The sequence below is a fragment of the Schistocerca cancellata genome, chromosome 1 (genome assembly GCF_023864275.1).
Source record: "Schistocerca cancellata isolate TAMUIC-IGC-003103 chromosome 1, iqSchCanc2.1, whole genome shotgun sequence".
NCBI classification, from domain to species: domain Eukaryota; kingdom Metazoa; phylum Arthropoda; class Insecta; order Orthoptera; family Acrididae; genus Schistocerca; species Schistocerca cancellata.
Genome location: NC_064626.1, coordinates 192292028 through 192311233, shown reverse-complemented (window position 1 = coordinate 192311233; position 19206 = coordinate 192292028).

Here is a 19206-nt window from a genome sequence, read left to right as displayed (position 1 = left end):
AGTAAGGCCCTTATCCTCTTGCTTGTTCGACGAAGCCAGCCGCCGCAGATCCCGGTGGCAGGAGACATGCAGCAAGCGAAATACACCGAAGGCTTCCCAGTAACGTGACAGCTTCCACGCCGGCGATATTTGCTACGGCGCCGTCACCCGGGTAAACAGCCCCTTTTAGATGTGCTCTTCCTGCTGCCTCGCACGGCGCGTGTACTGTTCCAAATGGTTCAAATGGCTCTGAGCACTATGGGACTTAACAGATGAGATCATCAGTCCCCTAGACATGGAACTACTTAAACCTAACTAACCTAAGGACATCACACACATCCATGCCCGAGGCAGGATTCGAACCTGGGACTGTAGCGGTCGCGCGGTTCCAGACTGTAGCGCCTAGAACCGCTCGTCACTCCGGCCGGCCTGTACTGTTCGCCAGGCTTCCCAAACGACGGTACTGCTAGGTGTCCCAAAGGAAAATCCTCGCTACTTCGTAGAGCTTAGCCCTCGCGCCCCGATCGACTCGGTAGGTGGCGCGATCGCGCGCTCTGCGCACACCACCGGAAAGATGACCCATACCGGCGGCAGGAATATCGCTGATCGAGCCACACGGCTCATGTAGTACAAAATACTTCTGTTCCTGATAAATCAGATATAAATAAACATATAAATCGGATCACTGCTGGTGAATTAAATAAAAATTTAGTTTCTACAGTGAATCATATAACATCCTTGGCAAATTCTTTTCCAAGATTGGTGTCTGAAATACTCCCCTGTGATACAGACTTGGGGGGAAATTGAGTCAATACTTAAATCACTGAAGACTAAGGACTCTCAAGGATATGATGGAGCGCCCAGCGGAATATTAAAGTACTGTGCTGCACATATTAGCCCTGTATTTAGCCATATTTGTAATTTTTCCTTTAGGAATGGTCAGTTTCCTGAACGATTAACGTACTCAACAGTCAAGACGCGCCGGCCGCGGTGGTCTAGTGGTTCTAGGCGCGCAGTCCGGAACCGCGCGACTGCTACGGTCGCAGGTTCGAATCCTGCCTCGGGCATGGATGTGTGTGATGTCCTTAGGTTAGTTAGGTTTAAGTAGTTCTAAGTTCTAGGGGACTGATGACCACAGATGTTAAGTCCCATAGTGCTCAGAGCCATTTGAACCATTTTTTTTAGTCAAGGCGCTTTATAGAAAGAGAGAGAGGAATAATGTAGACAATTTTAGATCTACTTTTGTGCCGTCAGTTTTTACTAAAGTTACTAAAAAAGCTGTGTATGTAAGGATAATTGATCATTTTATATCACACGATTTGCTATCAAATGTACAGTTCGGCTTTAGAAGTTGTTTAACAACTGAAAATGCTATGTTCTCTTTTCTCTGTGTGGTACTGGGTGGGAAAGGTTTCGAACGCTAGGCATATTTTTTTATTTAACTAAGGCGTTTGATTGTGTTGATCACAAAATATTGCTCCAGAAGTTGGACAATTACGGAATACGGGGAGCAGCTCATAACTGGTTCACCTCTTACTTTAGCATCAAACAGCAAAAGGTCATTATTCACAATGTTGAGAATGGCTGTTATATGGGGTCTGAGTGTGGTATGATCGAGGCGGCGTTCCCCAGCAATCAGTGTTTGGGCCACTCCTGCTCCTTATTTATGTAAATGTATGTCCTCTGGTATTACGGGCAACTCTAAAATATTTCTGTTTGCTGATGACAATAGTCTGGTAGTAAAGGATGTTGCGCGCACCATTGGCTCGGTTTCAAATAGTGCAGTTCATGGTTCAAATGGCTCTGAGCACTATGGGACTCAACATCTTATGTCATAAGTCCCCTAGAACTTAGAACTACTTAGACCTAACTGACCTAAGGACATCACACACACCCATGCCCGAGGCAGGATTCGAACCTGCGACCTTAGCAGTCCCGCGGATCCGGACTGCAGCGCCAGAACCGCTAGACCACCGCGGCCGGCAGTGCAGTTCATGACCTAAATTCATGACTTGTAGAAAATAAACTAATGCTAAATCACAGTAAGAATCAGTTTTTACAGTTTCTAACACACAATTCTACAAAACTTGACGCTTTAATTTCGCAGAATGGGCATATGATTGGTGAAACTGAACAGTTCAAATTTCTAAGTGTTCAGATAGATAGTAAACCTTCGTGGAAAACCCATATTCAGAATCTTGTTCAAAGGCTTAATGCTGTCATTTTTACTATTCGAAAGACATCTGAAGTGAGTGATCGTTCGACACGAAAATTAGTCTACTTTGCTTATTTTCATTCGCTTATGTCGTATGGTATTATACTTTAGGCTAACTCTTCCCATTATAAAAGTATATTTTTGGCTCAGAAACGGGCGGTTCGGGAAATAAGTGGTGTAAGTTCAGGAACCTCTTGTCGACCTCTGTTCACGAGTCTAGGAATTTTGACATTGGCCTCTTAATATAAATATTCCTCACTGTCATTTCTTGTTAACAGTATTAGCTTCTTCCCAAGAATAAGCAACTTTCACTCAACAATCGGCGGAAATCAAACCTGCATTTGGATCGGACTTCCTTATTTCTTTTCCAGAGATGTGTGCAATATACTGCGGCAACCATTTTCAATAAGCTACCACTCGAATTCAAAAATCTTAGCAGTAATCCACCCTCTTTCAATTCTAAAGTGAAGAGTTCCCTCATGGGTCACTCCTATTCTGTCGAGGAGTTCCTTGGAAAAATTAAGCTGATTCTTGTTGTATTGTTCATTGCGTTTACTTAAACTTATGGATTGACTTTTTTCGGGTTCATAAACATTTTATTTTTATCTGCTATTACTTTTATGTTGTAATTTCATGTACTGACACGTTCCATTACCTTGGAGATATGCTCCTCAATTTGGCCCTACGGTACTTAACGTGTAAATAAAAAAAAGAAAAGGCCGCCACATTGGATCCGCCATCGTGAATAAATTTGGCAATAATGCAGTGCGGGACAACGCCGCCGTTGTTCTTGTTCACCCTGAAACAACCATCTTTCAACACGGCTTTTTGGAACATGCTGGTACCCCTCACTGTAGTGAGTGTAAGGAGGGATTCTCGGATGTAGAGGTTTCAGCCCCGGAGGTTAGAAGCAATCGTCTCTACACGATTGTCGCTCTCAATCATTGTCTTTTCTTCCTTCTTCTTTTTTATCCCTTCAAGCTTCTCTCACATTGCACATGCACTTAGTGATGTTGACTCATTATATATTGGCACATATTAATTAAGGAAATAGCAAAAAATTTTAAATTTTCACACAAATAGTTTTCTTAGTGATGTGTTAGCATTCTGGTACTATGTAAACGATGGCAACAAGAAAAACAAACATTCTAAAGAAAAATGGGAACTTCAAGGCATTAGCCTAACATGAGGCTAAATAATAAAACAAAGAAACATATGCACACTGAAAAAAATTATCTACTGTCTCTGAACAGATATCACGCCAGTACTATGTCATACGGCTTATAGCTTTGATAATGGTTACGATTCTGCAAGGAAGAGCGTTCAGATTTTCTGTGGGATTATGATTTGGTAATTTAGGGGACACTCGATGAACGGCGTGGTGGATCTGTGTTCGTCGAACTGGGAACGTATGCGTGCAACACTGTAAACACGGCTCTGTCTTCTGGAATGTAGCAGTGTCGACAGTATACTCATCGTGAACACTACATACTGAGACTGTTAGTATAAATTCCTGGTTTATGATCACGTCAACCTGATCGAGGTGGGATTCCAAATAAATTTAAGGAAGAGATTGTAATGCGTACATGAGAAGTTCGCCTGTGAAATTAGAAACTTTTATTACTTAACAGGTAATTATTTACACGTGCTGTGGTGATATTCATCGTAAAACAACAGGCTGTTGTTGTTGTTTTTGTTGTTGTGATCTTCAGTCCTAAGACTAGTTTGATGCAGCTCTCCATTCTACACCCTCCTGCGCAAGCCTCTTCATTTCCGTGTAACTACTGCGACCTACGTCCTTCTGAATCTGATTACCATATTCATATCTTGGTCTCCCATAATAAATTTTGGCCCTCCACACCCCCATCAAGTCCCAAGTTTGGGAACCCTCGATGCCTCAGAATGTGTCCTACCAACCAACCCCTAGTCAAGTTGTGCCACGAATTTCTTTGGCCTATAATTCTATTCAGTAGCTCCTCATTAGTTATTTGATCTACCCATCTAATCTTCAGCATTCTTCTGTAGCGCCACATTTCAAAAACTTCTATTCTCTTTTTATCTAAACTCTTTATCGTCCATATTTCACTTCCATGCATGGCTACACTCCAGACAAATACACGCGTCAAAAAAAGTTTTCCATCTCCTCGGTTCCGAGAGTTTCAGAACCTATACAGATAACTGGAATAGAGATCAACATAAACATCATTTCCGCCCTCTTTATTGCTCATGAAAATCACACATTGCATGTTGTACCACCATAGAGCGAGACCTTCATAGGTGGTGGTCCAGACTGCGAAACACACCGGTACCTCTAATACCCAGTAGCACGCCCTCTTGCACTGATGCATGGTTGTATTCGTCGTGGCATACTATCCACAAGTACATCAAGATACTGTTGGACCAGATTATCCCACATCTCAACGGCGATTCGGCGTAGATCCCTCAGAATGGTTGACGAGTTACGTCGTCCATAAACAGCCCTATTCAATCTATCCCAGGCATGTTCGATAGGGTTTATGTCCGGAGAACATGCTGGCCACTCGAGTCGAACGATGTCGTTATCCTGAAAGTTGTCATTCCGTTACGGCGCCTTCCATGACCACCAGCGACGTACGTCGGCCCACATAATGCCACCCCAAAACAGCAGGGAACCTCCACTATCCTGCACTCACAGGGCAGTGTGTCTAAGGCGTTCAGCCTGACTGGGTAGCCTTGAAACACGCCTCCGATAACTGTCTGGTTGAAGGCATACGCGACACTCATCGGTGAAGAGAACGTGATGCCAATCCTGAGCAGTCCATTCGGCATGTTGTTGGGCCCATCTGTACCGCGCTGCATGGTGTCGTAGTTGCAAAGATGGACCGCGCCGTGGAAGTCGGGAGTGAGGCTGCGCATCATGCAACCTGTTGAGCACAGTTTGAATCGTAACACGACTTCCTGTGGCTGCACGATAAGCATTATTCAACACTTTGGCGTTGCTCTCATGGCTCCTCCGAGCCATAATCCGTAGGTAGCCGTCATCCACTGCAGTAGTAGCCCTTGGGCGGCCTGGGCGAGGCATGTCATCGACAGTTTTTATCTCTCTGTATCCCCTCCATGTCCAAAAAACCACGCTTTGGTCCACTCCGAGATGCATGGAAACTTCCTTTGTTGAGAGTCATTCCTGGCACAAACTAACAATGCAGACGCGATCGAACCGCGGTATTGACCGTCTAGGCATGGTTGAACTACAGACAACACGAGCTATTTATCTCCTTCCTGGTTGAAAGACTGGAACTGATCGGCTCTCGGACCCTCTCCGTCTAATAGGCGCTGCTCGTGCATGGTTGTTTCCTTCGACGGGTTTAATGACATCTCTTAACAGTCAAAGGAACTGTGTCTGTGATACGATATCCACTGTCAGTGACTATCTTCAGGAGTTCTGGGAACTGGGGTGTTGCTAAACTTTTTTTGATGTGTGTGCTTTCAGAAAAGACTTCCTAACACTTATGCCTAAATTTCTTGTTAATGACCGTTGTGGGTAACATCTTCTCAGGTATTGTTGAAAGGAAAGTGCGAGTATTAGTTGAGGACCAATTGGATGAAAATCAGTGTGGGTTTAGGCCTCTTAGAGGTTGTCAGGACCAGATCTTTAGCTTACGGCAAATAATGGAGAAGTGTTATGAGTGGAACAGGGAATTGTATCTATTCTTTATAGATCTACAAGAGGCATATGACCGGGTTCCTAGGAGGAAGTTATTGTCTGTTCTACGAGATTATGGAATAGGAGGCAAACTTTTGCAAGCAATTAAAGGTCTTTACATGGATAGTCAGGCAGCAGTTAGAGTTGACGGTAAATTAAGTTCATGGTTCAGAGTAGTTTCATGGGTAAGACAAGGCTGCAACCTGTCTCCACTGTTGTTCATATTATTTATGGATCATATGTTGAAAACAATAGACTGGCTGGGTGAGATTAAGATATGTGAACACAAAATAAGCAGTCTTGCATACGCAGATGACTTAGTTGTGATGGCAGATTCGGTTGAAAGTTTGCAAAGTAATATTTCAGAGCTAGATCAGTAATGTAAGGACTATGGTATGAAGATTAGCATCTCCAAAACGAAAGTAATGTCAGTGGGAAAGAGATATAAACGGATTGAGTGCTAAATAGGAGGAACAAAGTTAGAACAGGTGGACGGTTTCAAGTACTTAGGATGCATATTCTCACAGGATGGCAACATAGTGAAAGAAATGGAAGCGAGGTGTAGCAAAGCTAATGCAGTGAGCGCTCAGCTACGATCTACTCTCTTCTGCAAGAAGGAAGTCAGTACCAAGACTAAGTTATCTGTGCACCGTTCAATCTTTCGACCAACCTTGTTGTATGGGAGCGAAAGCTGGGTGGATTCAGGTTACCTTATCAACAAGGTTGAGGTTACGGATATGAAAGTAGCTAGGATGATTGCAGGTACTAGTAGATGGGAACAATGGCAGGAGGGTGTCCACAATGAGGAAATCAAAGGAAAACGGGGAATGAACTCTATAGATGTAGCAGTCAGGGCGAAAAGGCTTAGATGGTGGGGTCATGTTACAAGCATGGGAGAAGCAAGGTTACTCAAGAGACTCATGTGTTCAGCAGTAGAGAGTAGGAGGAGTCGGGGCAGACCAAGGAAAAGGTACCTGGATTCGGTTAAGAATGATTTTGAAGTAATAGGCTTAACATGGCACCAATGTTAGCACTGAATAGGGGATCATGGAGGAATTGTATAACGGGTACTATGCTCCAGACTGAACGCTGGAAGGCATAATCAGTCTTAAATGATGATGATAATGATGATGATGATGATGATGATGATGATGATGATGACCGAGCGAGGTGGCGCAGTGGCTAGCACACTGGACGCGCATTCGGGAGGACGACGGTTCAATCCCGCGTCCGGCCATCCTGATTTAGGTTTTCCGTGATTTCCCTAAATCGTTCCAGGCAAATGCCGGGATTGTTCCTTTGAAAGGGCACGGCCGACTTCCTTCCCCGTCCTTCCCTAATCCGATGAGACCGATGACCTCGCTGTCTGGTCTTCCCCAAACAACCCAACCCCAACCCCCCTCTTGTTAATGAATTTCTTAACTTCAGAAACGTTTTTCAGCCTCCAAATTATATCCTCTCTACTCCGACCATCATCAGTTACTTTGCTGCCCAAAGAACAGAACTCATCTTCTACTATATGGGTCTCGTTTCCTAATCTAATTGCCGCAGCATCGACTGATTTAATTCCACTACATTCCGTACCCCATGTTTTGCTCTTGTTGATGATAATATTGTGTCATTCTTATAAGACAATGTCAGTTCTGTTCAATTGCTCTCCCAAATGCTTTACTGTCTCTAACAGAATTACAAATTCATCGGAAATCCATAAATTTTTCAATCTTTAGCCTGCAGTTTAATTCCTACTCCAAATTTTACTGCTTGTTCTACCTAGAGATGCAATAACATCGGAAATTGGCTAGAACCATGTCTCACTCCCTCCTTAACCCCTGCTTCCTTTCATGCCACCCATCTGGGTTCTGTGTAAGTTGTAATTAGCCTTTCACTTCCTGTATTGTACCCCTGCTACCTTCACGATTTCAAAGAGTATTCCAGTCAACATTGTCAAAAGCTTTCTGTAAGTCTACAAATGATATAAATGTAGGTTTGTCTTTCCTCAACCTAAGTCGTAGGGTCAGAACTGCCTCACGTGTTTCCCCATATCGCTGGAATCCAAACTGATTTCCGATGGGTCAGCTTCTATCAGTTTATCCATTCGTTTTAGTATTTTGCAAACCACGACTTATTAAACTGATACCACGAAAATATCTCATCTGTCAGGACCTGTTATTACAATCTTTTTAAAGTCGAGGGTATTTCATCTGTCTCGTACATCTTGCACAGCATATGTATTTTTCTTTTCCTTGCTGGCTATCCCAAGGCTGTCTGTAGTTCTGAAGCAATATCGTCCACTACCGGAGCCTTGTTTCGATTTAGATCTTTTAAAGCTCTGTCACATTCTTCTCGCAGTAACATACCTCCAATCTCATCTTCATCTACGTCCACTTCTCTTACTATAATACTACCTTCAAAATTATCTGCCTTGTATGGGCCCTCTACAGACTCCTTCATCCTTTCAGTTCTCCCTTCTTTGCTTAAGACTGGTTTTCCATTTGAGCTCTTGATATACATACAACTGTTTTCCTTTTCTCCACTGGCCTTTGTAATTTCCTTCAAAGATCTCTTTCATTTTTTCCGTACTCAGTATCTTTCTTTCCCCTAGTGAAATATGCTTCTAAATCTGTCGTCCAACCATTCCTGCTAAACTATTTTGCAATTCGTGTCGATTTCATTTTTTAAACACTTATGTCCCCTTTCGCCTCCTTCATTTACTAATTTCGATATTTTCTTCTTTCGGCAATTACATTCAGTATCTCTCTTATTCCCAAAGGAAGGCTTTGTCTTTTCACCTATTTTATCCTCAAATGCCTTCAGTATTTCATCTCTTAAAGCTACCCAGAGATATTCTAATGAATTCATTCTCCCCACTCGAGTTTAAAACAGCATAATGCTCCCTCTGAATCTACTTATCTACACCCCCATCTCCATTATTTCCTACATTTCTACATTTTCTTCAGTTTCAGTCTACAGTTCATAAACAATAAATTGCGATCAGACTCTACATCTGGCCCTGGAAATGTGTTACAATTTAAAATCTTATTTCTAAATCACTGTCTCACTGTTATCAATCTGAAGCCTTCCAGTGTATCTAGGTCTCTTCAACATATACAACCTGCTTTTATGATTCTTAAACCAAGTGTTAGCCATGATTAAATTATGCTGGATACAAAACTCTATCAGGCAGCTTCGTGTTTCACTGTTTCCAAATGTTCAAATGTGTGTGTATTCCTAAGGGACCAAACTGCTGAGGTCATCGATGCCTAGTCTTACACACTACTTAAACTAACCTATGCTAAGAACTACACCCAAACCCATACCCAAGGGAGGACTCGAACCTCTGGCGGGAGAGGACGCGTAATCCGTGACATGGCGCCTCAAACCGCGTGGCCACTCCACGCGGCATCACAGTTTTCCCCAAGTGCATATTCACCTACTATTTTCCTACTATCGAATTTCAGTTCCCGATCAGAATTATATTTTCATCTCCTTTAACTATCTGAATAATTTCTTTTTATCTCCTCTTCAATCTCATCATCATCTGCTGAGCTAATTGGCACATAGACTTGTGCTACTGTGGTGGGCTTTGTGTCTACTTTGGTAACGATAATGCGATCAATACGCTGTTCATAGTAGTTTACTCACATTCCTCTTTTCATATTTACGCTGCTGGACATAACAATTGCTACACCAAGAAGAAATGCAGATGATAAATGGGTATTCATTGGACAAATATATTATACTAGAACTGACATGTGATTACATTTTCACGCAATTTGGGTGCATAGATCCTGAGAAAACAGTACCAGGAACAACCACATCTGGCCGTAATAACGGCCTGGATACGCCCGGGCATTGATTCAAACAGAGCTTGGATGGCGTGTACAGGTACAACTGCCCATGCAGTTTCAACACGATACCACAGTTCATCAAGAGTAGTGACTGGCGTATTGTGACGAGCCAGTTGCTCGGCCACCATTGACCAGAAGTTTTCAGTTGGTGAGAGATCTGGAGAATGTGCTGACCAGGGCAGCAGTCGAACATTTATTGTATCCAGAAAGGCCCGTACAGGACCTGCAACGTGCGGTCATGCATTATTCTGCTGAAATGTAGGGTTTCGCAGAGTTCGAATGAGGGGTAGAGCCACGGGTCGTAACACATCTGAAGTGTAACGTCCACTGTTCAAAGTGCCGTCAATGCGAACAAGTGGTGACCGAGACGTGTAACCAATGGCACCCCATACCATCACGCCGCGTGATACGCCAGTATGGCGATGACGAATACTCATTTCCAATGTGCGTTCACACGGATGCAACCATCATGATACTGTAAACAGAACCTGGATTCATCCGAAAAAATGACGTGTTGCCATTCGTGCACCCAGGTTCGTCGTTGAGTACACCATCGCAGGCACTCCCGTTTGTGATGCAGCATCAAGGGTAACCGCAGCCATGGTCTCCGGGCTGATAGTCCATGCTGAACGTCGTCGAACTGTTCGTGCAGATGGTTGTTGTCTTGCAAACGTCCCGATCTGTTGACTCACGGATCGAGACGTTGCTGCACGATCCGTTACAGTCATGCGGATAAGATGCCTGTCATCTCGACTGCTAGTGATACGAGGCCGTTGGGATCTAGCACAGCGTTCCGTATTACCCTCCTGAACCCACCGATTCCATATCCTACTAACAGACATTGGATCTCGAGCAACGCGAGCAGCAATGTCGCGAAACGATAAACCGCAATCGCTATTGGCTTCAATCCGACCTTTATCAAAGTCGAAACGTGATGGTACGCATTTCTCCTCCTTACACGAGGCATCACAACAACGTTTCACCAAGCAACGCCGGTCAACTGCTGTTTGTGTATGCGAAAGCGGTTGGAAACTTTCCTCTGTCATCTCGTTGTAGGTGTCGGCACCGGCGCCAACCTTGTGTGAATGCTCTGAAAAGCTAATCATTTGCATATCACAGCATCTTCTTCCTGTCGGTTAAATTTCGCGTCTGTAGCTCGTCATCTTCGTGGTCTAGCAATTTTAATGGCCAGTTGTGTATTATTAAGCCCATTCCTGCATTACCCTTATTTGATTTTACTTTATAACACTGCATTCACCTAACCAGATGTCCTGTATCTCCTGCCACCGAGCTTCAATATTTCGCACTATTTCAACCTATCCATTTCCCTTTTTAAATTTCCCAGTCTAACTTTCCAATTCAGGAATATGACAGTCCACGCTCCTATCCGTGGAACACCACTTTTATTTCTCCTCATGACGACATCCTTCGGAGTAGACCCCTCCAGGAGCTCCGAAGGGGGCTATTTTGCCTTCGGAATATTTTACCCAGGAGGACGCAATCACCATGTAACCATACAGATGAGGCGCATGGCCTCAAGCGTTCGCAGTACCAGCACAGCAAGGCCGCTTTGGTTGACGCTAGAGGGCCAAGTCACTCAGTCATCCAGACTGTTGCCCTACAACTACTCAAAAAAGCTGCTACCCAAAAGAAAAATATTAATAAAGTAAAATAAAATAAAAGCAAGAAGAGACAGTGACTTTCTCAGTAACTTGCGCACACTATAAGTGGTGCTTTTTCACAATTATATGTTTGTTTTGATATTTATATAGCAAAACATAATTTGTGTACATTTATAAACGGTTGTCTTTCATTGCATAGTTGGGGAATTAATCACATGTAGCATGTCATTTAACCAAACATTGGCGATGATAGTTGGTGGAAGACATTACAATGTATTCTGGTGCACTCTTCTCGGGATGTGATTTGTTCTTATACCTCGATGAGATAATAGCAGGTTTTTCATCAAATTCATTACCTGACGATGAAAACAGACATCGTAGAATTGTAAATTAACACTTCCGTCTTTCCGTGCGAGCTCTAATATCCCTTATTTTTATGATGATTGTTTCTTGCTATGCTGCTCAGTGACAAGAAAATATTTTCGCAATCGGAGACGCATGTTGCTGATTGAAATTTCGTGGGCAGATCCCGCAGCAAAGAGAAACGCTTTCGTTTTCATGATGTCCACCCCAAATCCTGCATCATGTCCATGACACTCTCTTCTCTATTTCTCAATAATACAAAACCTTTTGCCCTTCTTTGAACTCGATGTACTCCATTGATCCTATCTGGTAGAGATCCGACACTGCACTGCAGTATTCCAAAATAGGATAGAAAAACGTGGTGTAGACATACTCTTTAGTACGTATATTGCATCTTCGAAGTGATCTGCCAATAAAACTCTTTGGTTCGCCTTCCCATTAACATTTTTTATGTGTTTTTTCCGATTTAAGCTGCTCGTACTTTTAATTCCTAGGTATTCAGCTGAATTTACGCCCTTTAGATTTGACTGAACTATCGTGTAACGGATTTTTAAAGGCTGCCTTGTAACACTCATGTTGATGACTTCGCACTTTTCATTATTTAGGGTCAATTTCCAATTTTCGCATCATACAGATTCCTTTTTAAAAACGTTTTGCAATTTATTTTGATCTTCTGAAGACTTTCCTAGACGATAAACGGCAGCATCATCTGCAAACAACCGATAAACGCTGCTCAGATTGTCTCCTAAATAAGGAACAGCAGAGGACCTGTATCACTACCTTAGGGAACACCAGAAATCACTTCTGTTTTACTCGATGACATTCTGCCGGTTATTACGAGTTGTGACCTCTCTGCCACGAAATCACGAACCCAGGCGCATAACTGGGACGATATTCCACAAGCACGCAATTTGATTACAAGCCGCTTGTGAGGTACAGTGCCAAAAGCGTTACGGAAATCTAAAAACACGGAATCAATCGGAAACCCCTTGTCAGTAGCATTCAACATTTCGGAGTGATTAAAGATCTAGTTGTGTGTCACAAGAGCGATGTTTCCTAAAACCGCGTTTACAGTGTGTCAGTATAACGTGTCTTAGAGGTAATGAATAGTGTTCGAACACAATATACGTTCCAAAATTCTGCTGTATGAAGACATTAATGACTAGGGCCTATAATTACTGGATTACCACTATTATGTATCTTGATAAAATTGGAAGTAACGGAACACAACGTCCTGTTCCAAACAGCTCTTGGACAGAGGCTGCGTTTTAACCAGAGTACTCTTGTAGACATCGGAGGCGTGTGGTCGGGTAATCTCCCGGCAGCTCTGCACTGTCTGGAGACGAGCTGTGGTACAGCCCACCTACCACGGAGGGCCGGGGATGTCGACGACTGTTACAAATACTAGTCTGCGACAGCACCGCTTAGTACGTCTCCCGAAGTCTGAGACCTGTGGACAGTGTGCCAGACCCCATCAGTTCAGCTCACCAAGCCAGAGGTAGAAACCTCTAACTGTAGTTGTGAGGTCGGCAGCTCACAGCGATCGAGCACAGCAGACCAGGCAGGTAGCTGTCTCGAAGCTGGAAGTAATCTTGCCCCACGGTAGCAGTACGTCACAGGTTCTGCCTCATAGTAGGAGTATTGCAGTGTAAAGACGGAGATCGAAGCCCCGAAGCCTGAGTATTTATTATAGCTTGTCTGAGGTAATGACGTTATATTCGGCCGGTGATGACCGTAAGTGGCCTAATTTTAAGGGTCTTTAAGGGTCTTTACAACCCTTATACTTCGCAAGAATCGCTTTCAGGACTTCAGCTTGCTGCCTTTCCGCCATATCAGCAGGCTCATAGGTGTTCTTACGAAAGTTTTACTATTAGAATTACGTGATGTCTTCACCTCACATAGGTCAAATTTCTGACCGACGTTTCAAGCATCTCGCTCATGCGAGGTGAGACAGTATCTTCTGATCTTTCTGTTCTGCGTGTCTGTCGATTTGATTGCGGTAAGTGGCGTTTGCCGGGCCTCACTCGACTTGATGCTGGCTGGAGAGGATTTTGAGAAAATTTTACGTTTTGTAATTTAACCGCTTGTCTGCTTCTCTCTATCTCAGTGAATCTTCCTAAAACTGTCAACCAAAGCTTCTAAAAGCTTACAAAACAAACTAATTTCCAACCTAAATTCGTGTGCTGAGCAAAAGTCTGAATATACTGAATTATACAGCGGCTTAATATCATTTTCTCACCACTGTCTACACTTCGAAGCTAACTGTTTCTACATAAATGCAGTGCTTCTCTGAACGTAAACTGACTTCTGACATAAATGCGTAACTGGCCTTACAAAGAAATTCCTGCCCCAAAAATGTATTTTCATTTACATCATATCTTGACAAACGTCTCTGCAAATTTCTCGAAAGCCGCGCACAGCTTACAGCAGCAAAGCAACGTAAGAAAAGCTATGAGTGAAAATTCCGTAACATAAAGTGAAATGTGCCTACGTATATAATAAACTTAATCAAGGGTGGGAGTACTAACGGGTAAGAAATGACAACTAGCAAAACTCTAATGAAATTCTGTATTAAAAATTAATGCTTTAAAAATAAACTGAATACTCACCGTAATATTTACATAACATGACTTTAAGAAATAACTTTCAGCAAGGGGAACGTCATCTTTCTATAAAAGTAATCCATACAGCAAATCTACTACCTAAGCATCTATACTACAATTTCAATAATGCAAAACAGTAACACGCTCTTGCAGCATTCCTGAAAAACTCAAAAATAAACTCCTTAGCTTCTCTGTCCAATATTGCATCGAAAATATTCATAAATTCCGAGAAAATTTGCGTTCGTCAAAATACGTTTGGTACTTAATACTTCTCAACTGCCAGGGAACCCCTTAAGTGTCAGGTCACAAAATGCCAACGGTGTTTCGGCATGTAGCGTCCCACCATGCTACTGTACTGGCTGCTAGTTACGACGCGGCAGGAGTGGAGGTACAGGATAGTGAGCACAGCATGAGGCTGCGGAGCGTAGCTGAACTGCTTAGAGGACGAGTAACTCAGAACAGTGCTACAGTGCTAGTGGTGTTAATACGAGACCGAGCAAGAGCAACGGTAAATAAAGCAAACTACACTCCTGGAAATGGAAAAAAGAACACATTGACACCGGTGTGTCAAACCCACCATACTTGCTCCGGACACTGCGAGAGGGCTGCACAAGCAATGATCACACGCACGGCACAGCGGACACACCAGGAACCGCGGTGTTGGCCGTCGAATGGCGCTAGCTGCGCAGCATTTGTGCACCGCCGCCATCAGTGTCAGCCAGTTTGCCGTGGCATACGGAGCTCCATCGCAGTCTTTAACACTGGTAGCATGCCGCGACAGCGTGGACGTGAACCGTATGTGCTGTTGACGGACTTTGAGCGAGGGCGTATAGTGGGCACGCGGGAGGCCGGGTGGACGTACCGCCGAATTGCTCAACACGTGGGGCGTGAGGTCGCCACAGTACATCGATGTTGTCGCCAGTGGTCGGCGGAAGGTGCACGTGCCCGTCGACCTGGGACCGGACCGCAGGGACGCACGGATGCACGCCAAGACCGTAGGATCCTACGCAGTGCCGTAGGGGATCGCACCGCCACTTCCCAGCAAATTAGGGACACTGTTGCTCCTGGGGTATCGGCGAGGACCATTCGCAACAGTCTCCATGAAGCTGGGCTACGGTCCCGCACACCGTTAGGCCGTCTTCCGCTCACGCCCCAACATCGTGCAGCCCGCCTCCAGTGGTGTCGCGACAGGCGTGAATGGAGGGACGAATGGAGACGTGTCGTCTTCAGCGATGAGAGTCGCTTCTGCCTTGGTGCCAATGATGGTGGTATGCGTGTTTGGCGCCGTGCAGGTGAGCGCCACAATCAGGACTGCATACGACCGAGGCACACAGGGCCAACACCCGGCATCATGGTGTGGGGAGCGATCTCCTACACTGGCCGTACACCACTGGTGATCGTCGAGGGGACACTGAATAGTGCACGGTACATCCAAACCGTCATAGAACCCATCATTCTACCATTCCTAGACCGGCAAGGGAACTTGCTGTTCCAACAGGACAATGCACGTCCGCATGTATCCCGTGCCACCCAACGTGCTCTAGAAGGTGTAAGTCAACTACCCTGGCCAGCACGATCTCCGGATCTGTCCCCCATTGAGCATGTTTGGGACTGGATGAAGCGTCGTCTCACGCGGTCTGCACGTCCAGCACGAACGCTGGTCCAACTGAGGCGCCAGGTGGAAATGGCATGGCAAGCCGTTCCACAGGACTACATCCAGCATCTCTACGATCGTCTCCATGGGAGAATAGCAGCCTGCATTGCTGCGAAAGGTGGATAAACACTGTACTAGTGCCGACATTGTGCATGCTCTGTAGCCTGTGTCTATGTGCCTGTGGTTCTGTCAGTGTGATCGTGTGATGTATCTGAGCCCAGGAATGTGTCAATAAAGTTTCCCCTTCCTGGGACAATGAATTCACGGTGTTCTTATTTCAATTTCCAGGAGTGTATGTGTTATGTCAAAAATAACAGTTGCCGAAGTTGACATTTCGACAGACAGGAATCCAAGTTATTTCGCAGAGTGAAAAACAAGCGGCAGGTGAAATATTTGGGTTCTGCAAGATGAGCCAGTGGAATGTGTGACGTTGTATACGCTCGACTGTGCGGAAAATGTACATGAGGAGTACAATGACGGCAATAAGTACTTAACAAGTGAAAGTTATACTGAAACAGGTGTCGAGCCATGTGCTTTATCATGCTAGTACCACCAGGAGCCATAAATTCGTCGTAAAGAACAATCGCTGTAACAAGGAGCTGGCACTAAATATAATTAGTCCCTACATACGTGAAGGATCATCCGCTGCAAAGTGAAAAAACAGTTATGAACAGATTTCCAATAAGTTCGCAGCAGTATGACCGTGTAGCGTATAAAAAAAACTACATACAACAAAAATGATTAAAAATTCAAGAAACTTCTATGTTGTTGTTATTGTTGTGGTTTTTAGTCCAGAGACTGGTTTGATGCTGCATTCCATGTTACTCTATCCTGTCCAAGCTTCTTCATCGCCCAGTACCTACTGCAACCTACATCCTTCTCAATCTGGTTAGTGTATTCATCTCTTGGTCTCCCTCTACGATTTTTACCCTCCGCGCTGCCCTCCAATGCTAAATTTGTTATCATTTGATGCCTCAGAACATGTCCTACCAACTGATCCCTTCTTCTAGTCAAGTTGTGCCACAAATTTCTCTTCTCCTCAATGCTATTCAATACCTCCTCATTGGTTATGTGATCTACCCATCTAATCTTCAGCATCCTTTTGTAGTACCACATTTCGGAAGCTTCTATTCTCTTTTTGTCTAAACTAGTTATCGTCCACGTTTCGCTTCCATACATGGCTACACCCCATACAAATACCTTCAGTAAAGACTTCCTGACACCTAAGTCTATACTCGATGTTAACAAATTTCTCTTCTTCAGAAACGCCTGCCTTGCCATTGCCAGTCAACATTATATACCCTCTCTACTTCGACCATCATCAGTTATTTTGCTCCCCAAATAGCAAAACTCATTTACTACTTTAAGTGTCTCATTTCATAATCTAATACCCTCGGCATCACCCGATTTAATTCGACTGCATTAAATTATCCTCGTTTTGCTTTTGTTGATGTTCATCTTATATCCTCCTTTCAAGACACTGTCCATTCCGTTCAACTGCTCTTCCAAGTCCTTTGCTCTCTCTGACAGAATTACAATGTCATCGGCGAACCTCAAAGTTTTTATTTCTTCTCCATGGATTTTAATTCCTACTCCAAATTTTTCTTTTGTTTCCATTACTGCTTGCACAATATATAGATTGAATAACATCAGGGAGACACTAAAACCCTGCCTCACTCCAACCACTGCTTCCCTTTCATGCCGCTCGACTCTTATTTCTGCCATCTGGTTTCTGTACAAATTGTAAATAGCCTTTCGCTCCCTGTATTTTACGCCTGCCACCTTCAGAATATGAAAGAGAGTATTCCAGTCAACATTGTCAAAAGCTTTCTCTAAGTCTGCAAATGCTAGGTACGTGGGTTTGCCTTCCCTTAATCTATTTTCTAAGATAAGTCGTGGGTCAGTATTGCCTCACGTGTTCCAACATTTCTACGGAAATCAAACTGATCTTCCCCGAGGTCGGCTTCTACCAATTTTTCCATTCGTCTGTAAAGAATTCGTGTTAGTATTTTGCAGCCAAGGCTTATTAAACAGATAATTCGGTAATTTTCACATCTGTCAACACCTGCTTTCTTTGCGATTGGAATTATTATATTCTTCTTGAAGTCTGAGGGTATTTCCCCTGTTTCATACATCTTGCTCACCATATGGTAGAGTTTTGTCATGACTGGCTCTCCCAAGGCTATCAGTAATTCTAATGGAATGTTCTCTACTCCCGGGGCCTTGTTTCGACTTAGGTCTTTCAGTGCTCTGTCTAACTCTTCACGCAGTATCATATCTCCCATTTCATCTTTATCTTCATCCGCTTCCATTTCCATAATATTGCCCAAGAACATCGCCCTTGTATAGCCCCTGTATATACTCTTCCCACTTTTCTGATTTCCCTGCTTTGCTTAGAACTGGGTTTCCATCTGAGCTTTTGATGTTCATGCAAGTGGTTCTGTTTTCTCCATAGGTCTCTTTAATTTTCCTGTAGGCAGTATCAATCTTACTTCTAGTGATATACGCCTCTACATCCTTACATTTGTTCTCTAGCCATCCCTGCTTAGCCATTTTGCACTTTCTGACGATCTCAGTTTTGAGACGTTTGTATTCCATTTTGCCTGCCTCATTTACTGCATTTTTGGATTTCCTCCTGTCATCAATTAAATTCAGTATCTCTTCTGTTACCCACGGATTTCTATTAGCCCTCGTCTTTTTACCAACTTGAGCTTCTGCTGCCTTCACTATTTCATCTCCCATTCTTCTTCTACTGTATTTCTGTCCCCCATTCTTGTCAATCGTTCCCTATGCTCTCCCTGAAACTCTCTGGTTCTGTCAGTTCATCGAGGTCCCATCTCCTTAAATTCCCATCTTTTTGCAGTTTCTTTAGCTCTAATCTACAATTCATAACCAATGGATTGTGGTCAGAGTCCACATCTGCCCCTGGAAATGTCTTACAATTTAAAACCTGATTCCTAAATCTCTATCTTACCACTATACAGGGTGAGTCACCTAACATTACCGCTGGATGTATTTCGTAAACCACATCAAATACTGACGAATCGATTCCACAGACCCAACGTGAGGAGAGGGGCTAGTGTAATTGGTTAATACAAACCATAAAAAAATGCACGGAAGTATGTTTTTTTAACACAAACCTATGTTTTTTTTAAATGGAACCCCGTTAGTTTTGTTAGCACATCTGAACATATAAATAAATACGTAATCAGTGCCGTTTGTTGCATTGTAAAATGTTAA